The sequence below is a fragment of the Mustela erminea genome, chromosome 9 (genome assembly GCF_009829155.1).
Source record: "Mustela erminea isolate mMusErm1 chromosome 9, mMusErm1.Pri, whole genome shotgun sequence".
In the NCBI taxonomy this organism is placed as follows: domain Eukaryota; kingdom Metazoa; phylum Chordata; class Mammalia; order Carnivora; family Mustelidae; genus Mustela; species Mustela erminea.
The window spans coordinates 59,308,785-59,323,017 of NC_045622.1; the positions used below are offsets into that span (position 1 = coordinate 59,308,785).

Consider the following 14,233-nt stretch of genomic DNA (forward strand, 5'->3'; position numbering starts at 1 on the left):
GGTGGGCAGATCTCCCAGCAGAAATGCAGCCACAGACCCTGGAACCAAAGGAGTTGCTGGGTCAGAATCTATTCTACAAACCAAGACTTTTCTCTGATTCCCCAAAGTGTTTCCCTGACGACCATGGCCTTGTGGGTTGTGGAGGCATTTCCCCCAGGGTCATAGAGAAGGAGTCTTGAAACAAAGGTTAGTTTAAATTACTAAAGAAATGTTGCATTCATGGGGAGCCTGGCTTGCCAGCCTCACAACAAAATTTATCACAAAATCAGAAGTTGAACAGTGGATCAGGAAAGGGACCAAGATAGTGTTGGTCCTAACTCTTCCCTCTACCTCCTGAGACATGAACTCTAGGTCCCTGATCTGGGAGCAGAGTGCAGGTTCCTCATTTCCTGTCATGTTCCCCTTCACACTGCTTTTCAGTAGGTACTTCGGTGTGAATATCCAAATTTTGCAGACTGACATCTTTTAATAATTAAAACAATATAAAATAATTCCTTCTTACATGTCAACCCACCTGTGTGAGCACACAGATACAATCTTATCATCCATATGGCTTAAAATGTTAACCTGTGGCAAAAATTTTAAATACTTTTCCAAATACAATTCATTCTCCAGTTGAGCTGTAAGTGTGGAACATAAAATAGAATGATTCAACTCGTAGAAGATTAAACAGTTACCGTGTACCTTATCTGTCATTATTCAGCATTATTCAGCATTATATTGATGAATATACAAAATCAGAAAAAGTTCTGAAGGAATCAAAACTTAGATCCACTTATAAAGTGATTTCTGGAAAAAAAAATACAATGAATTGGGACTACATCTTGGGTCTTTCTTGTGTTCTCTCCCTTGAACTTTGGCTCCTGCCATTTCAGCTTTCTCCTCAGAGTTAACCCATTAAACGTCCCATTTTTTGAGAACCCAGTCAAAGCACTGTCTGAAAACTTTCCACCTTCCCACCTAATCATAAATAAAGGAGGGAGATTTCTGGAGTTTCCCACTAGTACAAAACTGAAGAACAATAACCAACAAGAACAGCTTAATTTTTAGGAAACTTTCTTAACTGTCTCTTCAGAGTTTTGTTTTGTTTTGTTTTGTTCTTTTCCAATGATACTGATTTTCTCTTCATTTTATCACCTTTTCTGTCCTATGTCTTGGAAAATAATCCAGTATTCCTCTTTCTTTGAAAAGTAGCTCCACAGAAAGATGAATTCTGTCGCTTTTTCTTCTGCAGGTAAAAATATACAAGTATAATTTCTTCCTTTCGTATTTCATTTAAAGTATTTTTCAACATATTTCAAAACACTTTCAGATGTTTGATTTTAAAGCATCTGGAGCCTTGGACATTAGCAGATCATTTTTTTCCAGATTAAGAAACTTAATCCTTAAGAATTCAACTATATAACTTTACTAAAATCACGTAGATTATAAAGGACGATCTAGGACCGGAAATAATATCTGACTAAGTAGCTTTCACTCTGGGTATTGTCACTTGATGGTAAACACAAAGGTCAGCTATTAATAAACAAATCAAGAAATTCACAATCCTTATCCTTACAGCTAAGTAAATAAAAGTTTAAGTTTAAAAATTTCTGTTATGATGGCCATTTCTGGTTTTCCTCTTGTAATCTACTTTGTTTCCTCCAGATTAAATGTCCTAATTTCCACCCAGTAATTAAACCATCTAAGTCACTGTTTTAGACACAAGATATAAATATGATCCTAATAATAAGGAAAGCATGAATCAATATTTCAAATATGTAAATAAATTAAAACAATATGGGAAGAGAAGGGTACATGATTTTCAATTCAGAGTTTAGGTGACAGCTCTCTGAGGAGGGGAGAATTGGAGATGGGCAAAACAGAAAGAAGGAGATTTGTGCTTGTCTTGGTGAGTGAGTTCTGATTAGTAGGGAAAGTATGGAGGTACATCATGAAAAACCTAAAGTTGTTAGCATACAGGATAGCTAAGAGATAGGTATCCATTCAAGCTGGTGCTGTGATAAATAAAAGATAAAAGAGACAACCTTCCAGAACCAACACAATTACTTCAGAGAACTACATTTCACTTGACCAGGGTGGGGAGGTACTGTCTTCTGTGCTGAGTATATATTCAGTGGCTCTGACAGTGTGGCCTGGCTGGTGGCATCATCGGCACATGACAGATCGTAATACATACAGATTATTAGGTTTCAGCCCCAACATACTGAATCAGGATTTCTTGAGTTGAAGCCCAGTGTCCAGTGTTTTAACAAACCCTGTGGGTGACTCTGACGCAGACCGAGGCCTGAGAATCACAGAGGTCCATCTTTAGGTGTAGTATTATTTTGTAAGCAGATGAGTGCAGTGCTATGGGAAAAGCAAGAAGTAGGAGAGAAGCAGAGGTTATGAGTTAATAGGAAAGGGACACCCTTAGACAAAGAAAGAAACCTTGCTCCTGAGGGCTCGACTCTGAGAAGGAGCCTGCAAAGATGCTGGGTCACAGACACAGATTCTTTGATATGATCTTACCATAAATCATTTAAGACCAAAAAAGCATATGGCAATTATAAAATAAAGATACTATTTTTTGCCTTATAATTTATTTGAAAAGTACCAAATTATTAATAAGAAAATCTATAGTCTGTTAACTGCTGCTGCTATAGGAAGCTGGACGAGCTGTTTTACTGACCCCTCTATATACAGATTCATGAATTTTTAGTCAGTTACTGGGAGATGGTGCAAACTTGAAATAAGATGGAGAAATGTTTGAGGATACTGACTGGGAAGAATTGTGTATTCAAATGGAGAGTTTGAAGGCCATTTATGACTTCTTTACCCGACATTAATGCTGCATTGTTTCTTCAAAATTAGAGAAAAATGTGTAATATTTCTTTAGTACACTGGAAGTCCCATCCTTTCTCCCTTAGATTCCAAACGTGGAAATACAAACATAATGAATGGGCATAGTCTGAGCATATTCGGAATTTCTGAAATTTTTCACTTAGAATTTGAGAAAATGGGCTTATGAGAAAAGGCACTCGGGTGCTCAGATATGTGGAGCATATTGTTTTTGTGTATTGCATGAAGCTGACTATGCAGAAGAGGAAGAGTTTCGTGAGTTTGTGTGTGTGCGTGTGATGGTTTTTCTTAATTTTTAAGAAAGCCCTGTGGAGTAAAGGGATTTTTGATAAGGAACACAAGGACATAGGTGAAAAGGCAGGGTACCTGTTTCTGGTCCTGGCTTTGGCACAAAACTCTGGAAAACAAGACAAACAACCAAACATATAACTTGGGCCAGCTTGGGTTTAAGCAACAGCTATTTATCCAAAAGGGTTAAGAATGCACTGTGATCTTTTGTTGCAGGAACTCTTCCTTGAGGCTTGCCAACAGATTTTTAGTCAGATGTAGTAAACCTGTGTCCTCATGGAGTAAAGTGAGAAACCATGTTGGGTTTCCTAGCACCAGTGTCTGTTTTCTGCTGCAGTCACACCGGGATTCAGATTAACAGCATTAAGAGCCAATGTTCTGCCATGACGGCAATAAGAAATAATAAGAGCATAGATTTCATGTTCACAAAAGAGTCTCCTCTCACAACATAGAGCTGGCACACTTACATGGATGTACAATATTGGTTTCACTTTTCCCATTGTCTAAAGAATGGCAGTGGGTGAGTTGTACTACATCTCATACAAATCTCATAGGTTTCTCCCATGAGAAGCTAAGACAGTGGGTGGAAGGGTTCCCAATATTCTGTAAAGTAGTTAGAAAAGAATCATTGTTAATATTTGTCTGTTCTTTAATTTTTCCTAAATTTATTTACTGTGCTCAAAATGCAAGGAGCCTTTTCATAGATGATTCTTCAAAGATTTAGAAGCAATTGCAATTAACCTTGATCACTCTGGATTTATCAGTTCCCATCATCATTCTGTTAACCTTCCATCATTCAAATAGGAATGGACTGCCTTTTCAAACTGTCTTCCCAAACCAGCAACTTTCCATTCCATTCTGCTCCTCAAACTTTTCCTCATCTCAGCATGTTTCCCTTCAGGGGCATAGAATCCATCTGCCTAAAGATTTAGGTACACATTTATCAGGATACATTTAAGGCATGGAGGATTGAGGCTGGTGAGTTACTAGCCCATCTGCCAATTTCCCATTTATTTGGTTTTATCTATTATGAAAGTACATTTGAGGAATTCTTCAGTAAATGTAGTTCCTAGATGGCACCTGAAGATAAAGAGCAATTTTTCTTCCTCTAAATCCTCAATATAGTTCTTTTTCAGGGCCTTACATCATATTAACGCTATTTTTCTATGAACACTAACAAGGAATCTTGGCAAATGGCTTCACCCCTTTCCTCTCCAAACCCCATGTTATTGACTCACCCACAAGGAGTTAAGAGCTGAAGACATTTCTCACCCTCCTCCAGGGTATATTCCTGGATAGCATCCCCTGATTAATATAATAGGCAGCATGGGCTTTGGGGCAGCAAATAGCTTTAACCATGTCACTGCCAAAGAAGTTTTCAAATGGGCTATAAGAAACTCCATCCTGATTGGAATACAAGTCTGTCTCAGTTACAGATTCTTCCAATATTATTATAAAGCAATTAGCTTTTGAGAGTACAAGCTTCAACATCAAAAAGACCTGAATCAAACCTCTCAGTTTCCTCACTTGTGAAACTGGAATAGTGAAAGAAACTAATGTACAATATTACTGTGAGGATTAAATCAAGTACTCCATTAAAAACATAATTATGTTTGTCAATACTTGAATAATTTTCTACTATTTTATTATTATTTTATAATAACATTGTGAGAGTTTAATATAATATATGCAAATCACTTACTATCATTCTTAAAAAAAGCACACATTAAGCACTTAATAAGTTAGATAATCATGATGATGATGATGATGATACACTTACAAATGCAACAAAGAAACTTCCTACTGTTGCAACAGAAATAATAAAAATTCAATAAAATGAAGGACTTTATGACTTAGAGGAAAATAAAAATAAAAAATAAATGGACATAAATAGAACAGAAATCAAAATTTAGCCACAACAACTGGGTTGTCTGCCACAACCCATGCAGATAATTCATACTTCCCCACCCAAAAGACTGTTTTGTAAAATTCTTTGTTTCACCATATAAGTGCAAAACAAAAAAGCTCAGCTCTTGTGAGCACACACATTTGTCAAAACTTTGAGTATGAATGCAAGAAAATAGTGAGACCCCAAAAGCTTTCAACCTGAATGTTACATGTTCTAAAGAATAAATGGATGTTTGACATATTCCAACAGAAAAACAGCTCTAACTCTGGGCAAGATATATATAAAATATATCAGATATTGAAAAACAGACAGTACAGAGGTGTGATTCCTTGTGATAAAGAAAATAAGGTGTAAACTCCATAACCATCTAGGCTTTCTGCCAGACTGCACTTTACAAACTAAGAAAAGGTGCATAAACAATGAATCTTGGAACACTGAAAAAATAAAATAAAAATTTTAAAAAAAGACAAACACACACACACACACACACACACACACACACACACACACACATACACACAAACACAAACTAAGACAAGGAAGTTGAAGGCAAATTGAAAGCAGCTCTCTCCTTAAGGGAGGGAAAGAAGACAGAAGTGATTTTAGAGGTCATGAGGGATCAAAATTTGGGGCACCTACTAGACATGAAGAAGTCCTAGAAATCTGCTTAGGTGTCCACTTGAAGTTTTCACCAAGTACTAAACTTCAGATTCAGAGGACAAGATTCTGAAAAGCTTGGCAAAGAACATCTCTGAGGCAATGGGTGGGCTATAAGTTGCCTATAGATTCTGGAGTTCATTCAGTACTGGGACGCATTGGAGTTCCAACAAGGGAGAGAGGACAGGGCTCTTGAACACCTTGGACATTGACCTGAAACCCTAGAAGGGCCACGCCATAAGAAGAGGGAGTATGTGGTGTGGTTTCTGATTTCATGAAACTGATTCAATATCATGTGCTGCTTTGGCATCTGAAACTGGAGGCATCAGAAAGCCTACCCATGAGCTTCCTTACTCTTCCAGATACACCCTGCATCCAGTGGACAAGGGACCCTCCCAGCAATCAAACCAGCTGCACTCCAACTAATGGCTTTCACTTTCCTATAAGCCGATGAAATTATTCAAACAAGCCACTCAAATCCTCCTGTAGGAATGAGGGGGTGACCCCACCAGCCGTTACTACAGAACCTGTCTCCCATGGCCCCTTGTTTGTTCACTCTGTCCCCAAGTGCCACCCCTGTGTGCCCCGTGCCTGGTGTGCAGTTTCCTCTTTCCCTAGTCTCTGAGTATCTATGACCAATAAACTGCTATCAGTTTTATCTTTCCAGTGTCAAGTGCCATGCTTTCACCCATTTCTATAACTGTGCAGTAGAAATCTTTCTCACCAACAGGGTGAATGGAAGGCAGGAATATTGTAACCTAAGAAAGAGGGCTAATAAACATCAATCCTAATAAGGCCAAAAACCAAGATGTAAAAACATGAACATGATCCTCCAATAACTTAACTGACTGCCATGTCAAATCAGATTCTCTTTATATAAGATATTATGACCCAGATTCCCAATAACATAGCATTTGCAGTGCCCATGGCCACATTAAAAAAAAAAAAAAAGACAAATAAAATGCAGAAGATAATCAGAATAAAGTAAAAGAGAAAGAAAAAAAGATTCAGGATGAATAGAGATTCTGGAATTAGAGGAAAAGAGCTTTAAAACACTTAGGACAAATACATTTGCACATGTAAAGAGAAACATGAACATTAGCAGTCATATATATGTACATATGTGTATATACGTATATGTGTGTGTGTGTATACATAATCCAGCCCCATGGGGGTACATTCTAGCTTTCTTTCATTAGCTTATTTAAACATGACTATATTCTTCAACAAAACTCAGAATTGTAAACCATAAAGTGTGAACTTCGCTGCATGTAAATTTAAAAAAGAAAAAAAAAATGTTGGGAGATCCCATGATAGATGGCTGACTATGAAAAAATATTGTACCTGTATTACAAATATGTGACACAATATCACTGAAGGGCATAAAGGGAAATGGGGCTGATCTCAATAACTTCAGAAAAATGGTATTTTGGTTTTATTTTATTTTTCTTTGTTTTCTTTTTTTTTTGTAATTTTCTTTTATTTTTTTTTCAATGTTCCAAGATTCATTGTTTATGCGCCACACCCAGTGCTCCATGCAATATGTGCCTTCCTTAGTACCCACCACCAGGTTCACAGAAAATGGTATTTTGACTGGACTTTGTCAGTTTAATGATACGGAACTGCACACATACATTGCACTCAAGGTGGTAAATTTGTCTCCAGCAGGAGTATGGATTAATAATTTTGAAACTACATTTATGTGTACACGAGATATAATGATGAGACAATAAATTCAACTTCATTCACAGGGCTGGTGAAGATTGGAGGCTGTGTCCACCCTTCATGAATCATGGAATATTAAAAAACATACTGAACTGCCTAATAGTCACATTGGGACACATTTTATTATGATAATTAAGGTCTTTATTTCTTTAAGTGTATTTAAAGTTTTGAAGTACTTCATTTGGTTTAGATTTTCTAGTGTAACCCACATCTACAGTTATTATGCAAATCACAAGAAAAACATTTTGATTTTACATATTTGCCAAATTTTCAGAAGGTATACCAAGTGAAATCCTCCTGAGTTTAATTTATAAATAAAATTCTAGGCTTTTAGTTGGAGATATCTTAGATTTCTTTGAATTCCACTCTTCTAATCTGCTTGCTCTTACATGTTAATGATATTCTCTCAAGATCCTGTCAGTTTCCTCTGTAATAATCTGAGTCTTTTACAGACTGATATTGATTTTTGCAGAATGAGCAACATGTTTTTTCTCATTAAACAGGTGTTGTTTTAAAAGGTATATGTTAAAACACATTTCAATATATTTCAATTGATGTTTTTGAATAATTAATTGATTGATCCATCAGATGGGAGCTATATGTTCTGCCCCATCTCTGAGATGTCTTCAGTTGGAAGATGGACTATAGCAACCAATATTTTATCTCTGTGACTCAGAGTTTTCTTGGATGGAACGTCTTCAGAATGCGTACCTGAATCTTTGGTTTTAATACTGTAGACAATTGGGTTGAGCACTGGAGGAAAAAGAAAGTGCAGATAGGATAGAAGCATGTATACCTGAGCTGATAGCTTCCTTTTCCCAAAACAGTGGATTATTGACAGGCTGACCAGTGGGGTATAAAACAGTAATACAGCACAGATGTGGGAAATGCAGGTGTTAAAGGCTTTGAGTCGCTCAGTATTGGAAGCAATGCTCAATATTGTCCTCAAGATTAGCACATAGGAGAGCAGAATGAGTACAGCATCCAACCCCAGTGTGGAGAGCATGACAAAGAGTCCAAAGCCACTGTTTAGAAGAGTGCTAGAACTGGCTAGCCTTAAGACATCAGGATGAACACAGTATGAATGAGACAGAACATTCACGGGCTGAAATTGCAGTCTGCCAGGAGCACAGGCAGGGGCAGATGGAGAACAGCACTACGGGTCACAATGACCAGCCCAATGGCCCCAATGCGCGTGGTTGTGAGGATGGTGGCATAGCGTAAGGGTTCTCAAATAGCCACACAGCAGTCAAAGGCCATGGCCAAGAGCACAGCTGATTCAATAACTGAGAATGTATGGATGAAGAAGAGTTGCAGAAAGCAGGTTGCAGCCTCTACCTTTCTCTGGCCTAGGAGAAAGACAGCTGCCATTGAAGGCAGCATAAAATCTGAGAGGCCCAGGTCAGCCATTGAAAGCATAGATAAGAAGAGGTACATAGGTATGTGGAGGCTGGAAACAGACTTGACAATGTACATTATGGTGATGTTGCCCAACAAAGAGAGAATATAGGCAGAGCAGACAAGGATAGCTGCCCAGCAATGAGCGGCCTCCAATCCTGGGAGATCCATCAGTATGAAGATGAAGCTGCTGGCATTACTGTTGTTTAGAACTACCATAAATTTGGGAAGAGCTTGCCCTGGAAAAATTATAAAGAAGGCAAAAAAATTATTCTTTCATAGCATTTTCCTAGCATCTTATCCCACAGCACACACGGCCCATGCTTGCTGAGTAATATCACTCTCCTCTTTTCCAGCACTGAATCTCATTCCTTTAGAGGTTCCACTAGAGTACAAATGCTGTCTTCTCGGAGGTTTGTCCTAGTTTTCAGGGGGCTGTTTGTGCCTTTCACAGAGAAAACTCCTTTCTCATTTGAAGATGTTTCAAGGCTTGAAAAATGGAAAGGGAAACTGTGGTGAGAGCACAGGATACAGATGCATAAACTAGATTAGTTTTAATACCAGAAAATGGGTTCTAAAGAAAACTAGATAAAGATAATTATATTTAATGGTTCCTTGGAAGTTAGAAAATCAAGTACAAGAATGTTAATACTAGCTCTGAACTCTGATGACACCAAATATATCTTTTTCTCTGAAAGAGATTTAAAAGTAGTACCTGTGACAAGAAAACACGAGGAGGGACTGGGCTTGATGTGTTTGTCTAATGGATTAAATCCCTCCTCAATCTCTGTTATCACTCTCTGAAAAAGTGCTGGAGAGCTAGGACAGATGTGTGAGAGGAAGAAGATGGAGAGTAAATAATATTTGCAGTTGGAAATACATATATTCTCGATGGCATTACACATTTACTGAGCTCCTGCTGTGCACTTAGTTTAAGTAATATAAAACAGATAATATGTAATTTACGTCTTTGGAGGTCTAGTAATCCACTGGCCAACACAAAACACATCCATGAGGGCACTCATGGATGACCATGGGACAGATAAAAGATCCCAACCAGGATCGACATTCTTCTCTCCACAACTCACTTTTTTTTGTTTGTTTATTTAAAGATTTTACTTATTTATCCCAGGGAGAGAAAGAGAGAGAGTGAGCAGGTGGAAGAGCAGAGGGAGAGGGACAAGCGGACTCTGAACTGAGCATAAACCCTAACATGGGGCTTGATGCAGGGGGACAAGCGGACTCTGAACTGAGCATAAAGCCTGACATGGGGCTTGATGCCAGGACCCTGAGATCGTGATCCCAGCTGAAACCAAGAGTCTTAACTAATTGAGTCCCCACAACTCACTTTTCTAAAGAATGATCTTGGTTTTGTCTCTATCTCTGTTTTCATCTTGTTTCATTTTTCCCTCTCATCCCCTATGATCTGCTGTTTTGTTTCTCAAATTCCTCAGATCAGTAAGAGACTCTTAATCTCAGGAAACAAACTGGGAGTTGCTGGAGGGGAGGGGATGGGAGAGATAGGGTGGCTGGGTGATGGACATTGGGGAGGGTCTGTGCCATGGTGAGTGCTGTGAATTGTGTAAGACTGATGATTCACAGACCTATACCCCTGAAACAAATAATACATTATATATTAATTTTTTTAAAAAATGATCTTGGGTAACTTCAAAGTCAATTATTAAAGAAAGGAATACAGTGTGAAATCTGAGTACATAGAGTTCAAAAGAAACTTGAGGACATACATGAAGTTCACATTGAATGACGATTTTCTTAACTAACATCTTAGGAAAATTCTCTTAACAATGGAGGTTTTAACATTTTCTCCCTTTTTGTACACTAATTATAATACTGTCCTCTAAAGTCATGAGGAATACCTACACTCCCCTTTCAACAGACTAACCATCTGTCTAAGAAAAACCTAGAGAAGAAATTCTGTGAAGACTGAAATCCATGTCAGAATCAAAGCAACATGGTAATTGAACAGTAAATCAATATTGACAATTAGTATAGGATGGGTTGTGGAGGAAGAAAAAGTGATAACCACCTACAAGAAAGGTAAAAGGCAGAGGCTGTCCTATCAGGTTTGAGAAAGGATCTGCAATAGGCAGGGGAGGACTGGAATTTTCTGTGTTTATACCTGTGGAGAGGTGATGGTGGGTGAGTACCAGTCATCATCTTTGTTGCTTTAATAAAAACTCTCTCTGAACTTTGATTATAGAGGGTGAGGTGCGCAATACATACACTTTGTATCATCCATCAATTTACCTCAACAAGTTTTACCTATAGGCTGTTAACCACAGCATATTTTCAAAAGAAAGGAAAAGCACCACCCTCTAATAATACACTAAAATTCTCATAAATGCAGAGACATAATCATCATTAGTCAAAATAAAACATCTGAGATTCAGCATTAATATTCCTGGGAAAATATTTAACATGCCATTATGAGTAGAATAGAAAATCCATTCCTGAAACAAGACAAGAGTGGGAAAGAAGAAAATTTTGTATTCGGGAGACATGTGATGATATGCGATAAGCTGGTGATCAATTCACAGATGGGAAAAGTCTCTGGGGATGTTGGAAGTCTTTGCCTTGACTCTAAGGAAGTCAGAAAAGAAAGGTTGCTACGATCAGACTTTCAAGTATAGGGATGGATTCCACCTATGTGTCTGATTCTGTCTATAGTTAGGTATTGAGCTGAGTAGAAACCTCAGGAAGGCAAACTTCCATCCTCCAAAGACAGCAGATGCTCACCAAACATAAGGCTTGGTGGGAAGAATCATGGACGCTAGGGATTTGGGGAATTGCCTGAGACAGGCAAGCAGAAAATGAAGATAGTAGCAGATACTGCATTTTGTCAACAGCATGAAATACATTTTTTCAATATAATTCAAAGTCTGTTATGTGTCAGGCATATTACTGGAATTTGCAGAGAGATAATGGACTTTATAAAGCCAAATTCTGATAGAGAATAATTATCCAAAGAGCATAATTTCATTTGAGATAACTGTGGCAATAAGTATGAGAAGAGAGAGAAGGATTCTAACAGACCAGTCATGGTGCTTAGAGTTTAGTCCACCAGAAGTGAGAAGCATGCATTTCTCTGCCCGCTTTTCCTCATGCTGTCCTCTGCTGAGTGTAAGCGGATGGGCGAAATATCCCTCCCACATGAACATCTGGCAGGATGTTTATGGTCACAGAGTGAGTAGTAAAAATGGTATTCTCTTTATTTGAGCTTTTCCAGAAAACAAAAGCAAAAAGAAACAAACTTTTAAGATTTTTCAAGGTCATCTTGTCCAATTCCCACTAAACTGAGTCTGCAGTACCCTAAAATGAATGTGAAACTCTCTGACTCAGAAAGTAAGCTATTTTACTGTGATATTTAAGAAATTAAGGAAAGGTATGTTTCCGCACTGCTTTTTGTGCAAGCTGGAGAAGTATTCTAAGCCCTTACGTGATTCATAGTCCAGATTTTACCTGCGTTCAAGCATTCCAGCCTGCGTTCTCATCTGATAAAATGAGCCAGTGGGTATTTTCTTTATTCCCGTAGTCCTAAAGAATTTTTTTTATGTTTAATATCTAGTAAGCAGTTGCTATATAATGTGGGCATTCATCTACCCATGGAGAAGGGGTGCACATTACAAACTGTCTGGATTTGATCATAAAAATGCTAAAATGACAGGCATTAACAAGGAGTGGAAGGGAGGACACCTCGAGGTAAAGGCTAGGGCCAATGTTCTTCTTCTTTCTCTCTCTTTTTCTTATTTAAGTTCAATTAGCCAACATATAATACATCCCTAATTTCTGCTGTAATGTTCAGTGATTCATTAGTTGCAGATAACACAATTCTCTCTAGTTTCTTCCTTCGTTGTCTCATCATTATAAACTGAGTGCAGATGACATTTTGTTGAGCAATGCCTAATATTTGTAGAAGATAGTGGAAATTTGAATTCCAGAAACCTTTTGAAAAATATACAATTTTTAACTTAATTAATTAATTAATTAATTAATTTTTTACTTGATGGAGAAAGAGACAGCCAGAGAGGGAACACAAGCAGGGAAGACTGGGAGAGGGATGCCAAGCAGGGAGCCCGATATAGGGCTAGATCCCAGGACCCTGAGATCATGACCTGAGCTGAAGGCAAGCACTTAACAATTGAGCCACCCAGGCGCCCCCCCCAATATACAATTTGTGAAGAAACACTACCATGCTCTTTGATGCAATGCCAGGGGCTCTTTGGCTATGCAGATCTTTAAACTTGTAAATACTGCTTCAAAGTACAATAACCACAAAAATGGAGTCCTGGAGCTGTTTGCACTGTCCTGAGAAACAGAACATGAACTACATCACGTCAGTTCTTCAGAAAGTCAATGCAAGAAACAGACGGTAACTAGAGAGAATAAACTGATGGTCACCAGAGGGCAGGTGGGTGGGGATGAGTGGAACAGGTGATGGGGATTAAGGAGGGCACTTGTTGTGAGGAGCACTGGATGTTGTATAGAAGTGTTGTATCACCATATTGCCCACCGGAAAGTAATACTACACTGTATGCTAACTAACTGGAATTTTAATAAAACCTTTTTAAAAAGTGTGAATGCAGAACTATTCTGCTTTTCAAAAATCCTGTAGCCTAGGTTCAATATTATCAGTCCTTTAAACTATCTCACTTAAGACAAGAACTCCACATAACTCTTCATCCTGGGAAAGTCGTTAGTAAATATTTGGGGTTGCCTCTATTACAATGTGGTGTGGGAATTATAAATCATATCTCAGATTTTTAGTTTCCCTCCTTCCCTTCTTTCCTCCCTCCTTTCTTTCCTCCTTTGTTATCTTCTTCTCTCTAGTTTTTCATACATCAATTATTTATGGATTACCCAATACATGTCTTCATAAAAGATGTTTGACCTGATAGTTGATCTTAAACTCTAAGGGAAGTAATTGGGTGCTTGTTGGGTAAGGAAAAAAGAGGCCAAGGATCTTTTTCTGAAAACTATAAAATATGTCATTTAAGAGGAATAGAGGTTTTATGAAGCTCCAGGAAATGTCCTTCTCATCTCGGAGACCCTCATACTTAGTTTGTAACTGTATCTAAGATAGTCCATGATTTCTCTAGTCCACGGATTTCTTCCATCCAAAATATGGATACAACAAGAGTTGAGGTGACCTCGTTTGAGGTGCTTCTGTCACTCCCCAGACCCAAGGGCAGGGACACGAGCTCTGTGAACTGTTATGCAGCTGGGACCTCATGAGGCTCCCTGCCTTGAGCATGGTGCCTAGTGAGCAGGTTTATAAAGCAGGTTCTGGAGACTCAGTATGAATCCCGGTGAGAATCACACCCAATCTTTGTGATATAGGGTCCAGAGAAGCATCAAATGTGCATGTGCCAGATAAAGAAGAGTCTATTGCTAATC

General features: G+C 38.2%; 1 pseudogene; it reads right to left on the minus strand.

Annotated features, from left to right (window-relative positions):
• Positions 1 to 8,015: 8,015 nt before the first annotated feature.
• On the minus strand, positions 8,016 to 9,037 carry LOC116599782 (annotated as a pseudogene).
• Positions 9,038 to 14,233: the final 5,196 nt, after the last annotated feature.